The 22496-nt window shown below is 36.1% G+C and overlaps 3 protein-coding genes across 4 annotated transcripts in view; 2 read left to right on the top strand and 1 right to left on the bottom strand.

Moving 5' to 3' along the window:
• Positions 1–22496, bottom strand: part of LOC127862663 (pikachurin-like) — a 232930-nt gene that overhangs the window by 60969 nt on the left and 149465 nt on the right. The window lies entirely within an intron of this gene.
• Positions 1–22496, top strand: part of LOC127861733 (neurogenic locus notch homolog protein 1-like) — a 195471-nt gene that overhangs the window by 150312 nt on the left and 22663 nt on the right. The gene's annotated exons all lie outside the window — the stretch shown is intronic.
• LOC127861556 (uncharacterized) overlaps positions 16161–22496 on the top strand; it is a 28999-nt gene continuing 22663 nt past the window's right edge. Inside the window, exons 1-2 of the mRNA XM_052400167.1 lie at positions 16161–16268; positions 16786–16899. The gene's annotated coding sequence lies outside the window, so the exon portion shown is untranslated. The remainder of the gene's footprint in view (positions 16269–16785; positions 16900–22496) is intronic.

Raw genomic sequence — 22496 nt, 5'->3', positions numbered from 1 at the left:
ATAATGACGTGACAAATGTTGGTATATAACTATTTTATTTATGAATCCTCTAGTATCCAATTAAGATGTTTTTCTTAAACGAAGTCCCAATTGTGTATGATATGTGTATATTTATCAGCGCTGGCACTACATATAAATATAAAATTTATAAATTGACGTCATGCCGGAAACTTAATGAAAAAAAAATCAAGTTATCGGTAAGATTGTGGTTAAAAGCAATGCTATGAATCTTCTAATATAAATTATGTTTAACGCAAATAGTAAACACTTTTAGTATATAATAATTATATAACTTTTTTTAATTTATCAAAGTCTCGGCATGTGCGACCAAAAATAAAGAACACATTTGGGAGAGCAAACTTTATTAAATGATATTTTAAAAATTGTTTTTGTATACAATGGGAAAAAGTAAATGCAAACATCAATTTAATGAAATATAAGAAAATCAGTGCATTGACATGTGAAAACCTCTTTGTTTTTCGCATTACAAATTACATGGACCCTTTAAATATTTCACTAGATTTTCATCGAAATGGATAATTTCATAAAAAAGGTATTTATACCTTACACAACGGTAAGTTCATATCCCATTTAATTCAGTTTGCAACAGAAACAGAGAAAATGCAATATACACGAATACTTCGAGTGAATATGTCATATTGTTTTACTATGTTATCATATTTAGAATGGAAAGTGTTTAAGTTTAACGTTGTAAATTAAACGTACAAACCCGAAAACAAATGGATAATGAATAAATGAAGTTTGCCCCCATGAACATAGTTGTATTATAACATGCCTTTTAATTCATACACATATCTCATCGTTATAGATCATTATTAAATTTGCAGTGCTTTTCAAAGCAGAAAGCAATATATTTTATATAGCTGGGGCCTGCTTAAAATTACTTAATGTTCTGTTCATCCATCCGGGTAACCTTTGAAATGTGTTCACTTGTGATGTTTAAATGTTTAATCCGAGGTCTATATTTGTTACTTCTTTTAAAATGGTCCAAATACCCCATGCATTATTTTGTAAAAAGGACACACAATGTGTAGTTTACCGTTAATAATCCAACCATTATTTCACGAGAACAATCATGGATTTTTCTGTCAAGTAATTACTAAAGTACAAGAACCGAGACTTTAAACAGTCACAAACAATTGTTTAATTACAAATCCCATTTCTAATCGACATCTCTGAATTCAATTGCTATTTTTTTAAAGGTCTTTATTTAGCAATAAAGCTGAAGCAAACAACTAAACAAATGTAGTTAAAAAAAAATTTTTTCCAGTGAACTAACTAACAATCCGCTCATCTGCGATTGCCAGCTGCGATGGCTTATTGAGACAGTACAGGACAGCCAGTCAAAGCTCAAAGTACACGGCGCCGTGTGTGATGTTCCCGCACACCTGCAGGGACGTGAAATAGTGAACGTCACCCAAGCAGATCTCAACTGCAGCACGCAGGCAAACGGTATGTGCATCGTTGTAACATTAAAATTACAAACCGTGCCTTTTGTATAAGCTCACCTGAGCACAACGTGCTAATGGTGAGCTTTTGTGTTGACTTTTGTCTGTCGTGCGTCGTCCGTCGTCATTCGTCCGTTGTGCGTCGTCAACATTCACCTAAGAAACACTCTAGAGGCCATATTTATTGTCCAATGTTAATGACACTTGGTCAAAACATTTTTATAATGAAATATCAGCTGAGTTTGAAAATTGTCGCGGTCCGTTTAAAACATGGCCAGTAGGGAAATTTACAGTTGTCTTAAAGTGGCTATAGTAAAACCTTTGAAACACTCTAGACATTTTATTTGTTTAAGTTTAATCTTCATGAAACTTGGTCAGAATATCTGTTCTTATGATATCTCGGCTGAGTTATTAAATGGACCGAGTCCTTGAAAAACATTGCCACCAGAGGGCGGGGTAGTTTTCATTATATTGCCTAAGCAAAACCTTGCTAACACTATAAGGTTTAGAAATGGTAAATGACTATTGAAAAACAAGGCCGCCAGGGGGCGGGGCCGAGTTCCTTAAATGGCTTTAGTTCAATAATCATTCCCTTCAACGGTCTGGTCGTTAGGGGGGGGGGGGAATAAGAAACGACGTAACAGAGATCCACCGCCAGTCGGGTTTTTTGTGGGCTGCCATGAGTAGCTCATCCATGGAAGGGACGTCCACTCTTTCACATTTACCATCCAGCTTTTCTTCTGGCCGCCTCACGGCGACCTCCCTTAAGGGTTTCGTGAGCATAGTCTTGCACAGGGATTCGTGCCCGGTGACGTGTTCAAAAACAAAGCCAGATTTCGTCGTTTGACTGTCACTTGGAGGGGTTTTGTGGGCCAATAAGTGCTGCTGTTATGTTCCGGACGAACTATTTGGTATTGTGCTCTAGAAAGGAGATACCGAGCAGTCTTTGGAGATACTTGTTCCCAAAGGCCTGTATCATGCGTTCTGTTTCCCCGTGAAGTGTCCAGGTCTGGCAGCCGTACAGTAGGATGGAGACTACGTGGGACTTGAAAAACCTGTACTTGGGTGAAAGCTGATAGAGCTGCTTGTCAATAATCTGCTAATCTAATAAGTACGGCCAACGCTGCAGTTGCCATGGTGATTCTTAATCGGACCTCAGCGGTAATTGATTCATCCTTGGGCATGGTTCCTCCTAAATATTGTAATGTGTTTTATTTTGTATTCATGTTTCTTGCCGTTCATGGTGCTTTCTGCGCTGATTTTGTCCATGATATTCACCATGATATTTGACTTTTCCGAGCTGACCTCCATTCCGTGTGTTCATACTCTTTCGTAAATCTTGTGAGCGAGGTTATTCCACGATAGGTACCAACCATGGTCAATCTCATCAGCGAATCTCAAGTTGGATTTGGATCTACCACCAATGGAGATTGAGCTGTGGGGTCTTGGCAATATCCTTAATTATCATCTTACGGAAAAGGTTAAACAGGACAGGGTAAAAAGGAAACCCTGACGGAGGCCAATTCATATCCTAACAAGTCATCCATTTGTCCATTTAAAATAACTGCGCCGTTGGCGTTTCCATAGAGTTCTTGGATGACTTGCAACAGCCCTTCGTCACTGTTGAACCCTTTTATAACCTGACATAGGTCATCATGCCGCAGGTGGTTGAAAGCTTTTTTTGCAGTAGTTTAAGTTGTGGAAGAGCTCGTGTTAGTGTTTCAGGTGTCACATTGATACCTCTGCAGTTTAAGGTCTGTTTCACTGTGCTCAGCCCAGCTCTGAATTCAGCCTGCTCTTTTCCAGTAGTCATTTGGTCTTACTTTTCAATCGGTTGAGTATGATTCTTGGATGGCTCATAAGGCTGATGGTGCGGTATTTCTCGCACAGCTTGAGGTTTACATGTTTAGGTAACGAGATGACCAGAGACTGTGTCAATACATTGGATCACTTATTCTCCACTTCTGCCATAGTGCCGTGATTGCTGCAGGCGTTGCCTATTCTCTATGTTTAATGAGTTCTAAAGCGACGTTGTCTACTCCAGGAGATTGTAATGCCTTCAGGCTACTTACTGCCTCCTGTACCTATGCCTTTAGAATAGACGGACATTCAGCGTCCGCTTCTGCACTGTGATCACTCTGAAGAAGACTGGGGTCTGGTTGAAGGGGATAAGTGAAGAGGTCGCTGCAGTATTCAATTAATCTATTCAGGACTGCGGAACTCTCTTTGTCAATAGTTATACATTCCACATCAAGCAATTCCTTTTTGGCTTCTTTCATCTTCTTCCTCAACTACCTAAACTATGTTTTCTAGACTCATTCTAGACTCATGGCTGGTTTACTTCTCTTGCATCGGATCTATCCCCTTCTGCACATGTCCAGTGAAATCTTGTTAACGCTGTTATAACCACATTCAACAGCAAATTTTCATAAAACTTGGTAACAACATTTGTCCCAATAAAACATCGGCTGCGGTTGAAACCGGGTCATGTGAGCCTCTAAACTAGGTTACTTGGTCAAATTGTAAAAAGCATTAATATACTCTAGATTTCACGTCTTTTAAAATCTTCATGTAACTCGACCAGAACAATAATTCTTATGATACATCAGCCGAGTTAAAAATGAAAATAAGCCGACTAATTTATTATTTGTTTCATAAAGTTGTTTCATAATTTGAACTCCACTTTGTCGGAATAGTGCAATAACTTATTGTCTTGCGACCTAAGGCCCATAGTCCTGTGGCTTGATGCTGTTATCAAACTGTTACTTAGTTTTCATGGTACCACACATTTAAAATTGTTTAAGATGGTTTACTGAGAAGCAGGACCAGAATTGACTAGTATAGAAAAAAGTATATACCAATTGTGTATGAGTTTTATAAAACGTTTTTCATATTGATGATTTTCGGAACCTTGAACATCTTTTCTTATATTATTAACTGGAAATATTATTCCAAATGATCTTCGGTCAAGGCGAAAACGAAGCTTTTTTTAAAGGTTTACTCGTGACCAAGCCTTTAATTTAATACACTCAATGTGTTGATGCCAACTTCCATCATTTGACAGAATAACTCCTAAACGTGTGTGACTATTCACTGCGGGAATCGGAGTATCGTACATATGGATAGGAGTATGCTAGGGTTTGTCCCTCTTACGCGATATAACAAGTGATTCTGACTTCAGACTTCAATGGATTAAAATTTACCAACCATATATCGGCCCAATTTGCAATGTTGTCTATATCGCGTTCTAAAACGGCGGCTGCTTCAGAATTTGGACTGTCATCCACCACGAATAAACTAGTGTCGTCTGCAAATAAGTTTATATGAGCTTTAAAGTCATTTACAATGTCATTAATATATACAAAAAATAAAATGGGACCAAAAATGGAGCCTTGTGGAACTCCAGCTCTGATTTCGGCTTATGAAGATGAGTCCCCGGGAACCACTTCCCTTTGATGCCTTTGATACAGATAGTTATAAAACCAGTTCAAAAGTTTGTCTTTGATACCGGCGCGTTTAAGTTTCATTAAAAGACCACTATGCCAGACTTTATCAAATGTTTGCTTATATAAAAAAACACCACACTTACTTCCAATCCATCGTCTAGTGCTTTACAAAACTTGTTGTAAAGGTATGTGAGCTGGTTGACAGTCGAGTCACCAGGCATATATCCGGATTGAAATCTTGTGGGAAAAAAAGTGTATCACGAATAAAGTTAAATACATGTTTAAAGATAATCCGTTCGAGTACGTTTTCCATGGTATTCAGAAGTGAAATTGGGCGATAATTCGAGGAAATTGATACTGTTGACGACGACAAAGACATATTAAAGAGATCACATAGTGGTTAAATTAGTTTATTAGATGCCTCTACAAGTAATTTGTTATAAATACCGTTTGGGCCAAAAGCTTTACCCAAAGGCAGATTCTTAAGAACGTCCTTTACTTCGCAAGCGGTTATTACTATAGACGAAATTGACTGCTGATTTTCAATGGTTGCGAATTCCGGTAGAACGTGACGAAACTCGTCTATATATGTCTGTTGAGCGAAGAAATCATTATTTATTTCAGCTTTTTGAAGTTCATCAAAAACCAGTTCACCAGCGCAGTTGACAAGTGGGGGTAAAGTTTTACAAAGGTTGATTGTTAAGAATGATTTCAGGACTTTCCACCAATTACGCGAGGAGTAATTTTAGTTTGCATGCAAGAGAGTCGAAATAATTTGATTTGCGAGGCGGACAAGAGGGACTACATCATTACGAAGTACACGAAACTTAGTTCAATTAGATGACGAATTCGTTGTTTAAGCTTTCCAATAAGCTCGTGTTCGTGTTTGTAGTTTAAATGTTATTTCTGATGAGAGCCATGGCGGTTCGGCTGGGCGGACGGTGACGTCTTTGTTTGGTATACAATCAGCTGCAGTAAAAGGTAAAACGTTAGCAAATATTTTAGTAAATGTATCGATATTGTCACTTTATACGTTATTCCAATCAATATTTGATATATTGCTTTGAAAAGAGTCGTAATTCCCTGAGTCATACTTGCAAATTTAACGTTTATAACATAGAGATGAAGGTCTTTTAAATTTAGGAATAACGAACAAGGGCCGGTGATATCTTATAGTTTGATCAAGGAATGGTTCACCAACACCAAAGAAAATGACAAACTCTTTGTTTGAAATAAATATGAGGTTCATAATAGATGAAGAAGTTTCAGTAAGTAACTGGGATCCTGTATACATTGGTCGAGTGCAAACTGCTGCGAGATGGTGGCGATTTTTATGTCATAAATACATTACCTGCTATCGTTAGCTATACCTTTTCAAGGTGGGTCAGCTCCTCCAGAAATCTTCAAGTGCCGGGAATCGGCCACCTCTCCACCGAAACAGATCAGGTTAAACATAGTACAATGTAACCTAACCGGAAATCAAGAACCGGAACTCATCTTCCTTGTCTGGAGAACGCCTTGCAGATCACCATTTTTCTTTGGCTTTGAAATTAAGTCTGTTTATTCAATTCTGCGTTTTTGTTTGGGTTTGAAATGGATGCATTGCATAATTTATAGTTTCTGCTCTATTCAGAAATCTTTTCTCGTATTATTATGTTGAGAATTAATTGATTTTCAGACTTTGCCTGGTTTTTACATGTGCTCATGAATTGAGCACGTGCATTTGGTGATTTTTGTCAACAAGTTATAGACTATACTGTACAGTGTATATACGTTGTTTTACTGTTTATTTCATCTTATTTGTTCATTGAACACTGTTTTCTTTCGTAGAATATTTTCTTTATTTTTATTTTCAGAAATAAGAATAAATTTACAAATAAGAGGTTCATGTGGTCACATAAAAGCTTCGTGAGATACCCACAATACTTGTTTGTCGTGTACTCTTTGAACTGTTGAACATAATTGCTCTGTTTGGAGTTTGAGGGACTATGCGACGTGGCAAAAAGCAATCCGTCGAAGAACGTTTCTGAGCAGAAAACAGGCACATGAACCTTCATCAGATAAGAAATTCCCGATGACTTTACAGACTACGGATGAGAAATTGCAGCATCAGTCACCAGGTACAGGGCAAGATGGAGATCGCACTACGCTAAGTTCCTTAGAAAGTCGATTAACATCAGACCATATGGCGACAACCGTCAGCTTGTCTTTGCCCGATTGCATTGGTCAAGAACATAGACCAATGCCGGACCAATTGGCAGCCGCCATACGGTCATCATCCGGTGACAACACTGGTCATAAGATCACCGGGGGACCGGTACGGTCACCGGTCACTGGTCCATGGCACCGGTGTATCACTGATGACCGGTCTGGTCACCGGTCACCGGTCAATGCTACCGGTCATCGGTCATCGGGGACCGGTCCGGTCACCGGTCGCTGTCAATGCTACCGGTCACCGGGGGCCGGTACGGTCACCGGTCCATGGCACCGGTCACCGGTCAACAGGGACCGGTCCGGTCACCGGTCACCGGTTACCGGTCAACATGCACCGGTCATTGACCTGTCAGCAGTTGAAGGTCACCGGTCAACGATCAGAAACAGACGTCGTTCTTCGTCATCGGACTATTCTACCTCGTCGTCGTCAAATGCATCTTCATCGTCGACTAGTACCGACAATAAGGGTAGACGTCGGACACGCTCTTATTCATCGAGTACTCATCATTCCCGGCGTCGTTATGATCATTATCGATCATCTCGATCCGCACGGAAACGATACTCTAGGAGACGTCATTCCCGTTGCAGCCGATCTAGATCTCAGCATCGCAGGGATAAAGGTCGTAGACAAGCTTCACGGTGGCATTGTCGTTCTGACTTTCATGATCGTTCACATTACTTTCCTATTTCGGATTGTAATGTCTCCATACCTTATGTACTAGTTTCTAGTTTGACATCAACACATGTTGCAGCGATTGGTCCTACTTCACAGCCATTCAGCTCTGGTGTTCATCCTACCACGACGGCTGCGTTGTCTACACCGCGGGTTTCTACTCCGTCCATTCGTGACACATTATGGGTTCAAGATTCCTTTGGACATTTTTGTACCTCTCACTTCTGACAATCTACCGTCGACTTCCGGTTTTAATTATCAGTGTGTCAACTTTGCGGATGGTCATTTGTCTTAACCAGAGAATCACAATTTATGCAGGATAATCTAACTATCATCCCTAATTCTGTTTCCACGGATTCTTTGCACACCGCTGGTGTTGCTGAGAGTGAGCCTGATTCAGATGCTGACATTGATACTGATCAATATTTGGCATCAATTAATCAGATCTATGAACTGATGTTCCAGACTCTTTGCGAAGAGTATAGTTCACGACCTGTGGAGGTGTCTACTAATTCAACGATCTCGGTCACTGAGCAATTAGTTAGGACATTTGATCCTTACATGGTTACTAAGGCGAGTTCCCGCGTTGATATACGCCTTCCGATTGGTTCTTCTGTTTTATCTGTGTTTCAATCGTTGGAATCAGTTAATAAAACGATTGCTAAACGAGAAGAAATAAGGAAGGTACCTTAGGATTTCTCTGAGCCTAAACTTCAGGAACGTGCTCGAAGCTAAAAGCATCCTGTACCGGATCCGACTTCCGGTTTGCATTTTTGTTCAAAATGACCGGTTCAGGATCCAGACATTAATATGCTTTCGCTTACCATGCCTAGTTTGTCAACTTCGGTTTCTGTTCCTTATTCTATCTTAGAACAATGGGAAGAAAGAGACCGGAGAGCTTTAGGTTTATCAAACCAGGTAGACTTTATGTTTGCGACTATTTTGCGCTTGGTTTGTGATTGGTCAGACTCTGTTCCGGAAGAACTTCGAGATTTATTGATCCATCTATCACGAACGGCATTATGCCTTTCACATAATGCTGCTTCTTCAATGTCTGAGACGTTAAGGATTCGTAGAGATCTTATCTTTTCATCTTAACCTAAAGATTTTCTATAAGATCCAGGTATGAATTCTCTTAGAGCAGCACCTCTCTCATCAGGTTTTCTTTTCTGTGGAAAGATACAAAAAGCACTCACAGCGGATAAAGATTATGAACTTCATGCTTCTTTAGCAAGAAATAAGTCTTGTCAACGCCAAGGGGTCTTAAGGCGTCCAGCTTCTAGACCAACGGCAGTTCCAATAGTTAAGAAGTATTAACGGAATAATCTTTTCTCTAAAAAGCCTTCTTGGAATCCTCGGTCAGTTCCTTATCGTCTGTTAAGAACTCTGGTTAAAAGAGCAAACCTCAGCTGGATAAAAGGAATTCCAAACCTCTTGCCAGCAGGGGCGGGCCTTCTTCTTATCAGCCCTAGGGGACAATCCTTTCTACCGCCATCTCCGCCGATGCCGGAAATACCAGTGGGAGCCAGACTTCTTCATTTTTCAAATAGATGGCTTTGAATACCTTCGGACGCATGGGTTCATTATCTTGTTACAAAAGGCCTGACTTTTCAATTTGAAAACAGACCTCCACTTCGGCGTCCCAATAGAGCAGGCACAGCGGGAAACACATTATCACTCCCTGTATCTGGAAACCAGGGAGTTACTTGTTCTTTGCAAGACGCTCAACATTTTTCTTCTGGCCAAATATATTCCAGGTCGCCTAAACGCTCTGACGGATGGTTTGTCTCGCGAACACCAGTTACTTCCATCGGAGTGGACACTTCATCTAGAAGTGACCACTCAGATCTTCCTCATGTTTGGTTATCCTCTGGTCGACCTATTTGCGACCAGACACAACCACAGACTTCCACTGTATGTGAGTCCAGTTTACGATCCAGCAGCGTGGGCAGTAGACGCGCTTTCGTTCGATTGGGACTAACTGGACGCTTACGCCTATCCCACACCCATTCTGATTCCCAAAATATTGGCAAAAATCAGGGTGATTGCGTGTCGCATACTCCTGATTGCCCCTTGGTAGCCCAGGAAATCTTGGTTCAACAATCTTCTCAGTCTCCAGTACGATTATCACAGGAAACTTTCTCACAGAATAGATCTTCTGTCTCAGAGAGGCAGACTTCATGCGGATCGAGAAATGATCCACTTACACGTCTGGCCGTTATCAGGCAATCTCTGCAGAAGAAACGATTTTCTGTCAGGGCTTTAACCCTCGTTGCTTCTGCAAGAAGAAAGTCCACCAGAGTTGTCTAAGGTGCTTGCTGGAAACTCTTCTCTTATTGGTGTATTCGAGGGTAAATTGATCGCCTCAATCCCTCTTCTAGACGCATAGCGGATTTTCTCATCTATCTTTTTCATGTTAAGAAACTTTCTCATTGTTCCATCTAGGATACAGATCTATGATTTCGCATACATTGGCGTTTAGTAAGTCATCACAAGTCTGTGCTGATCCAGCGATTTCGGAACTGATTCGAGCTATGGAACTCAAACGTCCTGTTTCTCGAACAATTGTTCATAAATAAGATTTGGCTTGTGTTCTTTGGCTGTTACTTAGGCTCCTTATGAGCCTCTTGATCAAGCTTCGTTACAGTTCCTAACTTGGAAAACCGTGTTTCTTCTTACTATGGCTTCAGCCAAACGGAGAAGTGAAATTCATGCTCTTTCTATCGAGGATTGTCATCTTTATTTTGATTCCTCAGATGTATCTGTTACGTTGTTATGTCAGCCAGGATTTCTTGCTAAAAATCAACTCCCCTCTATGGCTTCTAAGCCCTTCAAAGTTTCAAGTCTTTCTAATTCTTGAGAACATGAAGATGACGTAGACTTCTTTGCCCTGTCAGGGCGTTAAAATTCTATCTTAAAAGAGTAAAGTCTTAAAAGAGTAAAGTCTATTCAAGGTTCAACGTTAAAAGGGTGGGGGTATGAGTCTTCGGCATCTATTTCTCGTTGGGTAGCCTCGTCTATAAGGAAGGCTTATTCTTCTCTGTCATCTAGGGAATGGTCCCTGTTTAGATTAGACCGCATGAATTAAGAGCTTTTTCTGCTTCGTGGGCGTATATTAATAATGTTCCACTTTCTGAAGTGCTTCAAGCTGCCATCTGGAGGAATGCGACCACCTTTTTCTCATTCTATCTTCGTTCTCTGGAGTGTCAACAAGACAAATCATATATGTTGGGTCCTCTTGTTGTGGCTTAAACTGTAGTTTCTTTCATGGCGTAATTGACTTGCGCAATCCGGAAATAAAGTACAATACTGTACTAACGAAGATTATATGAGGACATGCTATCTCTGGCTGAAAAAAACCTGATTATGGGTTTTGCTGTGATGGGAAAATATAAACGAGCCTTCCCGCCGCAGCTACAAAATCAGCTAGGAGTAGCAGGTAATGTACTTATGACATTTAAACAAATTTTCTTAAAATAAAATTAATTTTAATTATTAAATACTTATCTGCTATCTGTCAGTCCCACCACCCACCCCGCTCATCGTTTAATATTTTCATAATTGTATGAAAAGGAAGATGAGTAACGGTTCTTGATTTCCGGTTAGGTTACATTGTACTATGTTTAACCTGATCTGTTTCGGTGGAGAGGTGGCCGATTCCCGGCACTTTAAGATTTCTTGAGGAGTTGACCTACCTTGAAAAGGTATAGCTAGGGATTGCAGGTAAGTATTTAATAATTAAAATAAATTTTATTTTATGAAAATTTGTTTTATGTTTAACTGGATCAAGTTAGGTGTGCAAATTAACGACGTCCTAAACAATAATGTCGTTTATTCCGGTATCTATTGCCAGCCCGACTGAGTCTTCAATTTTACTGAAATATTTGGTATCTAAGTTGGGTGGTCTGTAAAAAGGTTCTGATTAAAATTCGTTTTTTAGAATGAGGTCAAACCTCCTACCAAATTGCTTCAAGATAAGTTATCTCTAGATCTGGTCTTCGAGTAAAATTAATAAATCTTTGACATACAGCAACTCCGCCGTGTGAATTTCGAGTTCGTTCACGACGGACAGGTAGGCTAAAACCTGGTATGAATAATTGTTTGTTATTAATGGATTCTGATAGCTAAGTTTCTGAGAAAGTGATTATATCAAATGGTGTTAATTCTGCAGCTAGCGAATCTAGCGTATGAAGAAGACTTTGCACATTATAGTGTACTTTCGACAAATTGTGAGAAGAATTGAGAAATTTGGACATATGATGAGTCTCTATGGGATTCTAGTGATTCTAGGAAACACAAGCTGATGGCCCGGGGTTTGGGTGGATCTCACCGAAGATAACCAGTAGAAGACAGTGTAGCAATAGGCAAAGTGTTGTCTCAAGGACTGTATTTAATCGAAAAAAGAAAATGCTATTTTGCTTTATTTTTTGACTGATTGGACTTATAAGTACATGGGTCTGTATTGACAGATGGCACTCGGACGTTGAATCAATATAAACAGCCAAAGATTTTACAAACACGGGAATATTAAAGATAGCGACGACAAAAAAATAAAGTGATTGCTAGTGGTAAGAAGTAGTTGATGCGCAAGTTGGACATGACAGCTATGATTGTCTGGTCTTTACTCATGATATACGAAGCAGGAACAAAATAAACATGTATACAGCTGTCATGCTAAACAAAGTAAATAAGAGATGAGAGTAAACTCTGGGAAGGCTCAATATGGTCAAATTATTGGTTCCATGTAGACGAAAACAAAATGAAAGTGTAACGGTTAAAAGAAATACAAGAAATAAGTAAACAATGCAATAGAAAAACTATGAAAACGTAGATGAGAGTGTAAGGCATTATGCAAAAAGGTCAGTCATTCAACATAATTTGTAAGTTCTGTAATAATTAAAGGAATAGCTTTTTGAGAAACCCATAAATGTGGTAAATTAAAGGCATATGTAAGTTTATGTATGAAAGTAACTGCACTTCATAGGAATACATGAAAGGAATATACAACGTAGTAAAAAGCAACAGAAAAAGATTAAGATACAGAGCGAAAACATACAAGATCATTATCAACAGTATATAGATTTAAATGATCTTCTTAATAGTTGCAATAATTATACTTCATTTATCATTGTTGGCAAAGCACAACTGGCACTTATTTAAAAGAAAGACATGTGTTTACAATATACAGTTCACCTATGTATACGTACTTATCGATAATACATAAATTAGGTGTCGACTGTTATAATAAAGATATTGCAGTTGTTACAACATGCTAGACAACAATTAAGGCAGAACTAACCGTTCAGACATACACATGATTACAAAAACGCTAACAAAACTGTTCACTTGAATAGACAGACATAATAGGTTCTAGAAGATATTAATCCATTAACAATTAATAGTTAACAGCGTTGTTTCTAATACTGTGATGTATTCATACGCCGCTCGTTTATATTGACATGCGAATAGTGAGTAATTCGTTTTTATTTTTCACAACCAATTTGTGTGTTATCATTTGTTTTAGGGATCCAAAAACTCTAAATTAAGTAATTGACATGCAGACAAATGCGTGTATGTTATGATTTGTTTTCACTGCCGTTCAGTTTAAAAACATGTTTACGTTGCATTTAGTATAAATTTAAACTCACATCATTTTACGAGTTAATAGACGGCGTATGAAACATTGCCATTACTGCCTATAACACAACTTTAATAAAGCATTTAAACATTATTTAAATTAATACAAAAAGTGCGAAGACATTTTGAACATGTATAACACAATATTATTATACATTATAATATATAATACACTCCGGCAGAAAAGTGGTTATTCTTTTAATAGACCGGCATTACAGTGTAAGGTTAATGTGCATGTGTGTTTCGTTAGGGAACATGTTTTTGATGAACAATCCAAAGATACCGGTTTATTATCATTGAGGGTCTTCATAAATTCTAGATTGCGTCCTATATGCCTGCCATTTTCATTATTATTTTGTTTAACGTTACGAACAGCAAAATGTTATGTATCATAATGTTATTTTGATACATGTTAAGCATAAATAAATGAATGCAAACTTATGTTATATTTTAAAAAGTATGAAGATGGCGTCCAAGATGGCTGCCATAATCAATATTGTGGCTTAAAACCACTGCTGAAACCAAGATGATACTAAAATGTTGCACACAAACAATGAATAAGTACAAATAATGCAAATTAAGTAGCATTACGTGTTTAATAATAGTCTCGTTAAATGAATTTTTAGATACAATTTGTAGCTTTTGTATAACATGAACATATCGCACTTATCGTGACAATAAGATACAAAATAATGTCAACCTGAATCTATTGACAAAAACAAAGGATAGCCCTAAGTTGTCGCTCTTTATAGCATGAGCGACTAAGTGTTGAACATGGGCTATCTCTTTTCACTTAGATTTTATTATGTTTAGCAAATTGTTTGCAACTAAAGCAAAATTTGATGCTTATGTAATGGAAACAAAATAGTGTGTGAAGCCTCGTCCTTTCACAATAGTAGGCAAAGGTATTCAGATCCGGTGGGTCTGCATCTATTGCGTTTTTCTATATAGACGCCTGTATATGGGCACATGTAACAATATGCATCCCTGGTTGGTTTGCTAGCGATTGCATACTTTTACCCTACTTGCCTTCCATGGCTACCCACACGATTTGTTTGTAATAAATACATCCTCTTTATCAGGCTTTCTGTACCATGCTGAGACAAATCTGGTCGATTTCTTTTACAGTGTTCTTTATACTAGCTGTCATATCTCCAAATAGACTGTTTAGAGTTGCTTGCGTTCATTATTTTAGTCGTTTAACCATTACCGATACCAAGATATTAAGACAAATTGTCGCGTACGGAGTTAGTCTGAGAAGAGATCAAGTCAGTCGCGAAATACAATGCTTTAAACCAATTTTGCGAATTCAAATTACCACTTTCTCCCTAACTGGTCATTCCATGATTATCAATTATGAGAGTTTCAGGACAACATTAAAATTAGACAACTCAACAAAACGACTGTATAATCAGCTACCACTATAATGCAAATGGGGTCCGTGTCCACAGCATCAACCATTTGCTTTATCATGATAATGCCAGCTTACTTATTGGTTGTGTTTAAGTCAGTTAGAATGAAAATTATAATTTTATATGTTGAAATATCAATATCTTCTGTAACGACTAACTTTTGTGTTTGAGTGCACAATATGTGAAGTTCTTTATTCATGCATACATTTTTCATATCAGAGAGATCATATGGTGCTTGTTCTAAGTTATTCCTAGTATAATATTATCTGGTGGTAATGACACCCCACTTTTAAGTTTGTACACGCTTGAGACATTGGATTGTCTACCTGACCTCGCCACTTATGGTGCCATGTATCAGGCAAACACTTCTTTGAAGAACACATTTCCTAAGTTTTTTTGTCGTATTTCTGACTTAAAGTTGTCAATTTAGTTATGTATATCTCCGTCTATTGGTCAGTGATAAAGGCATAATTATATAGCAGCACTGGTAAAACAAATTAGCGGCGTCGATATTAAACGCCATCTTTGAAAGCCCAGGACTCTCAACGATACCAGACCGTCATCATTCAGATTCTTGATTGGAGTTATGTTTCCAACTAAATATCCATTTAACATATACTATTTTCTATATACCCTAAGTCCGGGTATATGATGTATTCTGCGATATTAGCAATAATGTGTTGTTGGTTCAATTTAACGCTAACAAGGCGAATGTATACACATCTCTTCATCTATGTCAATACGGTTTGTTCTGAACCAATAATGTCACCATTCTGATTATTCGAAACATTAAACTATGCGGTGTTTATCGTTTAGATAACAACGGATGCGCATATGTCCCGTGTAAGTACGGCGCTACGTGCTCTAATCTCCAGAAGACTAACTCGTGTACATGCTCAAAAGCATTTGCAAATGATCATACGTGTTTCTATCCCCTTAGATCTGTTTCCGGTGGCTAAATGTCACAAAGCTTGTTCATACCCAGCCTGTAAACGAGTGGCTTTTTAATGATTATTACATTATTTCATACGCATCAATCGCGTATCGAATGTTATTCCCATTTTACATTTTTTATAAATTGGTTAAATAATTGTCTCGGCATGTTGGTAAATATAGTACACTAACTTCAAATGCAGTTGTTCGCTAAAGGTAACTCTATCCCACAGTTGCACATGCTCAAAAGGAACACCCGAACTTTGACAATTGTTGCTTAATTTAATATTCACGCCCTTTGTCCAAAATGTTAAATGCAATATATGCATTATCGTCCAATAAACAGAATGATATGTAAACGTTCTTTCAAATTTCAACGAATGCGCGCCCGACCCGTGTAAAAACGGTGCCACGTGCACCAATCTTCGGTATGCGTACTCATGCACGTGTGTAACTGGCTGGAAGGGAAATAACTGTGACCAAGGTAGGGTATAATTGTACATTTTTATTAAACTATTGGAGATTCTTGCATTGTTTCCATATACTTTGGGAACGTTTACGTTCATGCCCACCAAGCAGAAGAATGTGCCCCAAACCCGTGTAAGTACGGTGCGACATGCAACAAACTTTAGAACGAGTATTCGTGCACATGTTCACCCGGCTGGCAGGGAAAACAACGGTGACCAAGGTAAGTGTGTACACACATATACCAGTAATCTGACCATTATTAGTACACTCAACTGGTTTGTCAGACGTGTGCTTGAACAGAGCTTCCTGTAATGAAAGCAAACAAAAATGTCCAACTTTGTACTCGAGTCTGCCTTAGTATTTTGAAGCCATTACGCTCGTAGGCGGTGTTTTGTTGCTATGTCAATTTAACGCTAACAAGGCGAAGGTATGAACATCGTCTCATATGTCTCAAAACCGTTTTTTTTTCTGAACATATAATGTAACCACGCTGATTATTTGAGAATTGTATGTTTGTTGTGTATATCTTTCAGATATCAACGAATGCGATCCAGCGCCGTGTAAGAACGGCGCAACGTGCACTAATATTCAGAACGCCTACTCTTGTGTATGCTCACCGGGCTGGCAAGGCAACAACTGTGATCAGGGTATGGCTATAAATCACTTGAAAATAAATATACCTGTTTTATTATTTATATTTATAATTTATTGATTTATATTTATAATATATTGTTATTGCTAATAAATGGCGTTGATAATGGTATTTTCATATTACATTTCAATATATTTGTTAAAAATAGTCATTGTGTATTTGATTTTACGTATACAAATATCTTATAATGTAATTGTGATATACTCATACTTAGCATAAATGCATTACGGAATGAAAACTATATTTTTAAAAATAAGGAAGATGGCGTCCAAAGTGGCAGCCAGAATCAAGATAGCTCCTCAAAACTTGCTTCGTAAACCAATATCTTATCCAAATTTGGATAATGAATATATACATAATACAACCAAACCAACCTTAGCAGCACTTAAGTATTAAACAAGTGTCTGATTAAATCAATTTCAATATAGCATTTGCAGAATTAACGTATCGCACTGATCCTAACCATCAGATACAAATTATATAGTTGTATAAAGCACATTCTACGAAAATAATATTTATTTTAGATGAAAATATACCGGTGTACTGTTTTGAAGTAAATGAGATATCAATTGAAATACCATAATACGTATTATTTAACATTTGTTCATAAGGTAAAATAGTATGTGTACCAGTTTATCTTATGATGTCAGCTGTTAAGCATATGGTGATGTTCTTGTGTTAATATAAGTTCATATCGAATACTTTGTAGTTCATATCAACGATTACATAACAAACTACACTTAAACTATATATTTCCTTTTTAACGACATAGTTATGTAACAGCAATGTTTGTCTGCATGTTGGGAGGAGCTAAAGCAACATGTGAGGCTACTGTAATTGGTAAAAGAGTGTGTGATGCCTCATCCTTTTTCCAACAGTAATCTCATTGATTTAGTTCCGGGGGGTCTGTTTGTATTGCGTGTTTCCATAAACACGCCTCTATAGGTGCGCGTTTCATATATTAATAGCACGCGTTCGATACTTTTTTCTTTTTTTTAAGTGCAAAATTTTATTCACTCATAATATTACATACATACATACGAATATTGTATACATTCATACAAAGTATTATAAATTTCATAAAACAAAGTATTACCTGTACAGCTTTTTAGGTGGGAACATAAATATAAATTTATTAGTATACTTGTAGTACATCCAACATACATTCATATAATATTATAATTGTGTTATAGTTCAAGTATTTTACAACAACAGAAAAAAACAGTTTGTACAATTATATTGTAACAAGCTAAATTAATGTTGAAATTAAGTTTGTATATCATTTAACATAAAATATTGCACATAAGAGAAATAAATAGAAAGTGCTGAATTGCATTGTATACGAAAAACTGATAATACAGAGTTTACAACAACGACAACAAATAAATATGTTATCAGCATTATTTATATTATGTGTTATGATTTGTTATGTCATTATATGAGATGTCATTAAATATTTTAACCAGAGACCATAATTTTTAATTCTTCTGATTAAATTGAATTTCTGTAAATTTCAAAAGTTTGTTTCATACTGATTACAAGTCCGTATTTTGAAGGAATTCTTTTTTTTTCTTTGACAATAAAAGATATAACGTTTAAGCTCTAGTTATACTATATTTTAATCATTCATTTTTGGATAAATAATTCCAAGTAATTAGATCCTGTCATGTAATGTGAATAGGTATGCTTGGTCTACTTCTACGAACAGTATCAACAACAAATTTAATAATGTCCTGGGCATGTGGACAGTACCAGAACAAGTGCATTATATTTTCAACTTCCAAATTACAGAATGTTCATAAATTATTAGCGACAATTTTCATTTTGAACATTAGGGATTTTGTCCCAAACTTTCTGTGAACTATTCTGAACTGGAATCATCTGATATAAATTTCTTAGTTATATTGAATACAAGTGCATGTACTTTTTTCCATTCAATATTTCAAAATTCTGAATTCAATTTAGTATAACAAGCTGGAATGTCATTGTTTTTTATTAATGTTTTATAAATATGTTTCTCTTATTTAGGGCTGGTTACTATTTTTTATGTAAGTTGGTAATATAGGTCCTAGAGTGTTTTGTCAAAGTTTAGCAGGTCTTCAAAATTGTCAATGTATTTCTTTATTATGTTTATTTATCATCGGTACAATAGAAAGTTTACGTTTGTCCCAACTTGTGTATCCAAAGATTCTTTGGAAATAAAGCAATTTCTTTCTACCATTATGTCTCTCACAAACCGAATACCTCTTTCATATAGACATTTAATATGGATATAGCTATTGCTAGTTTTAATCTTATGAAAAAAAAGAGGCATATCCAGAATATCATCACAATTCAATATTGGCAGCTTGTCAATATACAATATATATTTTTTCAAAACATCAAGTCAAAATTTATTTTTTTAGTGCAAGCATATTTTTTCGGCATCCTTTTTACCAGTATTGAATACTATTTTAAAATCTATTAACGATCTAGCCAGTGAATAACAATTTCCTTCGCCTGACACTATTCTCTTAAGCCATGCTATTTTCATATAATTTTCAAAAGAACATATATCTACCATATTTAACCCACCTTCGTTATAATCCTTAACAATTACTGTTTCTTTTTATTTTGATTGGTCCTGCCCAAATGAAGTCACACGTGTTGATTTATAGATTTCATGGTGTCTATGCTTGGTGTTGGTAATGATACAAATAAATGAGTAAGTAAAGGTAGAAACAATGATTTGACAATGGTTGTCTTTCCTAGAGGAGTAATGTTTCTGCGATTCCAATGACTTATCGATCTTTTAATACTTTCGATTTAGTTTTCAAAATTTGACATTACTATTTTTTTCTAAATTAATATCAAACACTATCCCGATAACTTTGAAGGTAGTAGCTCCCCATGTCAGTTTGTATTTAGTTTTTATCACTCTAGTACTATATTTCATAGATCCTATCCAAATTAAATTAAATTTTTCATAGTTAAGTCCAGAGTATAATGAGAATTCATGAAGCATATCTAATGTACAGTAAAGAGATGATTCCGATCCGTCCAGAAACAAAGATGTATCATCCGCAAATTGTGATATTTTATATTGTAAGTCATTTATAGTTATACCTTTAATTTCTTTGCTTTCCCTTATTTTAATAGCAAAAATTTATACACAGATTATAAAAATGTAAGCACTGATTGGATCTCCTTGACGACATCCCCTTTCTATACAAAAAGTATCTGACAAGAATCCATTTATTTGTATGGAGGCCATGGTATTTTGCAAGAACAATAATATCCATTTTTGAAACATTGGTCCGAAATTGAAAAAACTAAAAGTTGTTTCTATAAAATGGAAAGACAAGGTATCGAACGCTTTTTCAAAGTCAATCGTCATAAGAAACCCAGGTAAATTATAATCTTCAGCATATTTCAGGATATCGTAAAGTAATCTGGTGTTTTCACCAATAAATCGACCTTTAATGAAAACTGTTTGATCTTTGGAGATTTTAATATCAAGTACTGTCTTGAATCTATTTTAAATGGAACCTGATGCTTATTTGTAAACAACATTTAATAGTGTCAATGGTCTTAAGTTTTTCAGGTAACATCTCGGCTTGTTTTCTTTTGGGATACAAGTAATATTCCATGTTTTTGTGTTATGGACAGGGAAATTGTAATAAAAGCATAATTAAGACTTCTCACTATGAAGTGGCCTAACTTACTCCAAAATACCTTAAAGAATTTCGCAGTGAATCCATCAGAACCTGGACTTTGATCATGTTTCATATTTTTAAGTGTTATTGATGCTTCTATAATATTAAGCAGTCCTTCTAACGAGTCAGATTGCAATTTATTCAATTTAGGTATATTATTAATACATAGATCAGCATTAATATTGTATTTTATTTAGTTGTCATTTTTATTGTATAATGTTTTATAGAATGAAACAGCTTCTTTTAAAATACCGTTTTGCCCTGTTGACTTAGCCCCGTTTTCTAATTTAATAAAAGGTATCGACTTGTCGATGTAATGACAAGAAGATCCGAGTGAGCAAAAGTATTTAGTGTTTTTTTCTCCATCTTCTATCCATTTTGCTCTAGAGCGAATAAGATACCCTTTAAGTTTATTTTCCCTCACAGTTTCTAATTCATTTTGTAGCTCACGTAACTGGGCTGAATTAGTTTCATGTAAGGATATTTGGAGTATATCAATTTTCTTAATTAAATTTGATTCATGGTTTTTGTACTGTTTAGCTTTATATGATGAAATCGAAATAGTTTTTCCTCTTATTTCCATAAGTAATGTCTCCAGAAATAATTCGTCGTTTATAACAAATTGTATGTTGCTATTGTTGATATTTTCTATGTTTACTATGTTGTTGATAGGTATACAGTACTGTAGTTTAATATTTTCTATCAAAGAATTAATGAAATTTAAATAGTCAATATTCTTTAAAGTGAATGGTTGAATTTCCATAGCCCTTTTCCATGTGCTATATCCTCAAAAGGTATGTCTAGGTCGATGATGGAATGATCTGACTTATAACATGAATCAATAGTAGATTTTCGAAGTTTGGATGACAGATTATTCGAAGTTAGGAAAAAATCAACTCTAGCCTGTATTAATGGCGTTAAGCGTCTCCATGTATATTGTTAAATAGTGCCATTTAGATATCTGAAAGTATCAATTATATTGTTATCTCTCATAATAGAATGCAGTGTTTTTCTTGCATTTTGATTATTGTTAATGGATGTGTAATTTTGATAATCTAAGTTGACATCTAAAACACAATTTAAGTCCCCACATATTATATATTTATCAGTGTATTTATCAGTCTTTTGGCCCGTATAATGTACATTAGGTAAATCTGTTTGTCATATATGTCGAATTTAAAGGTAAGTAGTTTCCAACAGAGTCATTTTTTAATTTTATTTACTGTGATTGGTAAGTTCTTTTTAAACAAAACGCAAATCCCTATTGAATTTGATTGCCCAAAACTAAAATAACATTCTCCATCCCACTTTGAATATATTTTATTTTTCATATCATGAGTAAAATTACAGTCTTGGAGACAATAAATATGCGCTTGTTTTGTTTTTAAAAAATCAAAGACATCTCTACGTTTTTTAGTGTTATTTAGGCCTCTACAGTTGTATGAGATTAATTTCAGATTATCCATTTGTATACAGATGACAAAAGTGCTTTAACATATAAATCATAAAACAGATATCTTAGTACAATATATAACATACAATAATGATAACTTTTAACTTCTGCATGTTGAAACATAAACAATTCAGCAATTAAACACAAACATACAATATATGAACAAAAGAACAAAATGTACAAATGGAGGCTTAAAGTATAATGAATGATTTTGGCTACAATCAAACATATGGACTTATTTACATCAACATACATAGTTTTACAACATATGTAGCATTCTTTACATTTTATTGTTTTGGTGGTGTATTCCTAATGGTGAACATAAGAAAACGAAAAAGTGACAAAAAAACGAATGTCTTTATGATTCACACAAAAACAACAACAACAACAACAAAAAACTGAATGCAACAGATTTTGATGGCCAGTAAATTCTCCATTCTTTTC

This window comes from Dreissena polymorpha, chromosome 16, assembly GCF_020536995.1.
Source record: "Dreissena polymorpha isolate Duluth1 chromosome 16, UMN_Dpol_1.0, whole genome shotgun sequence".
Lineage (NCBI taxonomy): Eukaryota > Metazoa > Mollusca > Bivalvia > Myida > Dreissenidae > Dreissena > Dreissena polymorpha.
This window is presented reverse-complemented; position numbering and strand designations above follow the sequence as displayed.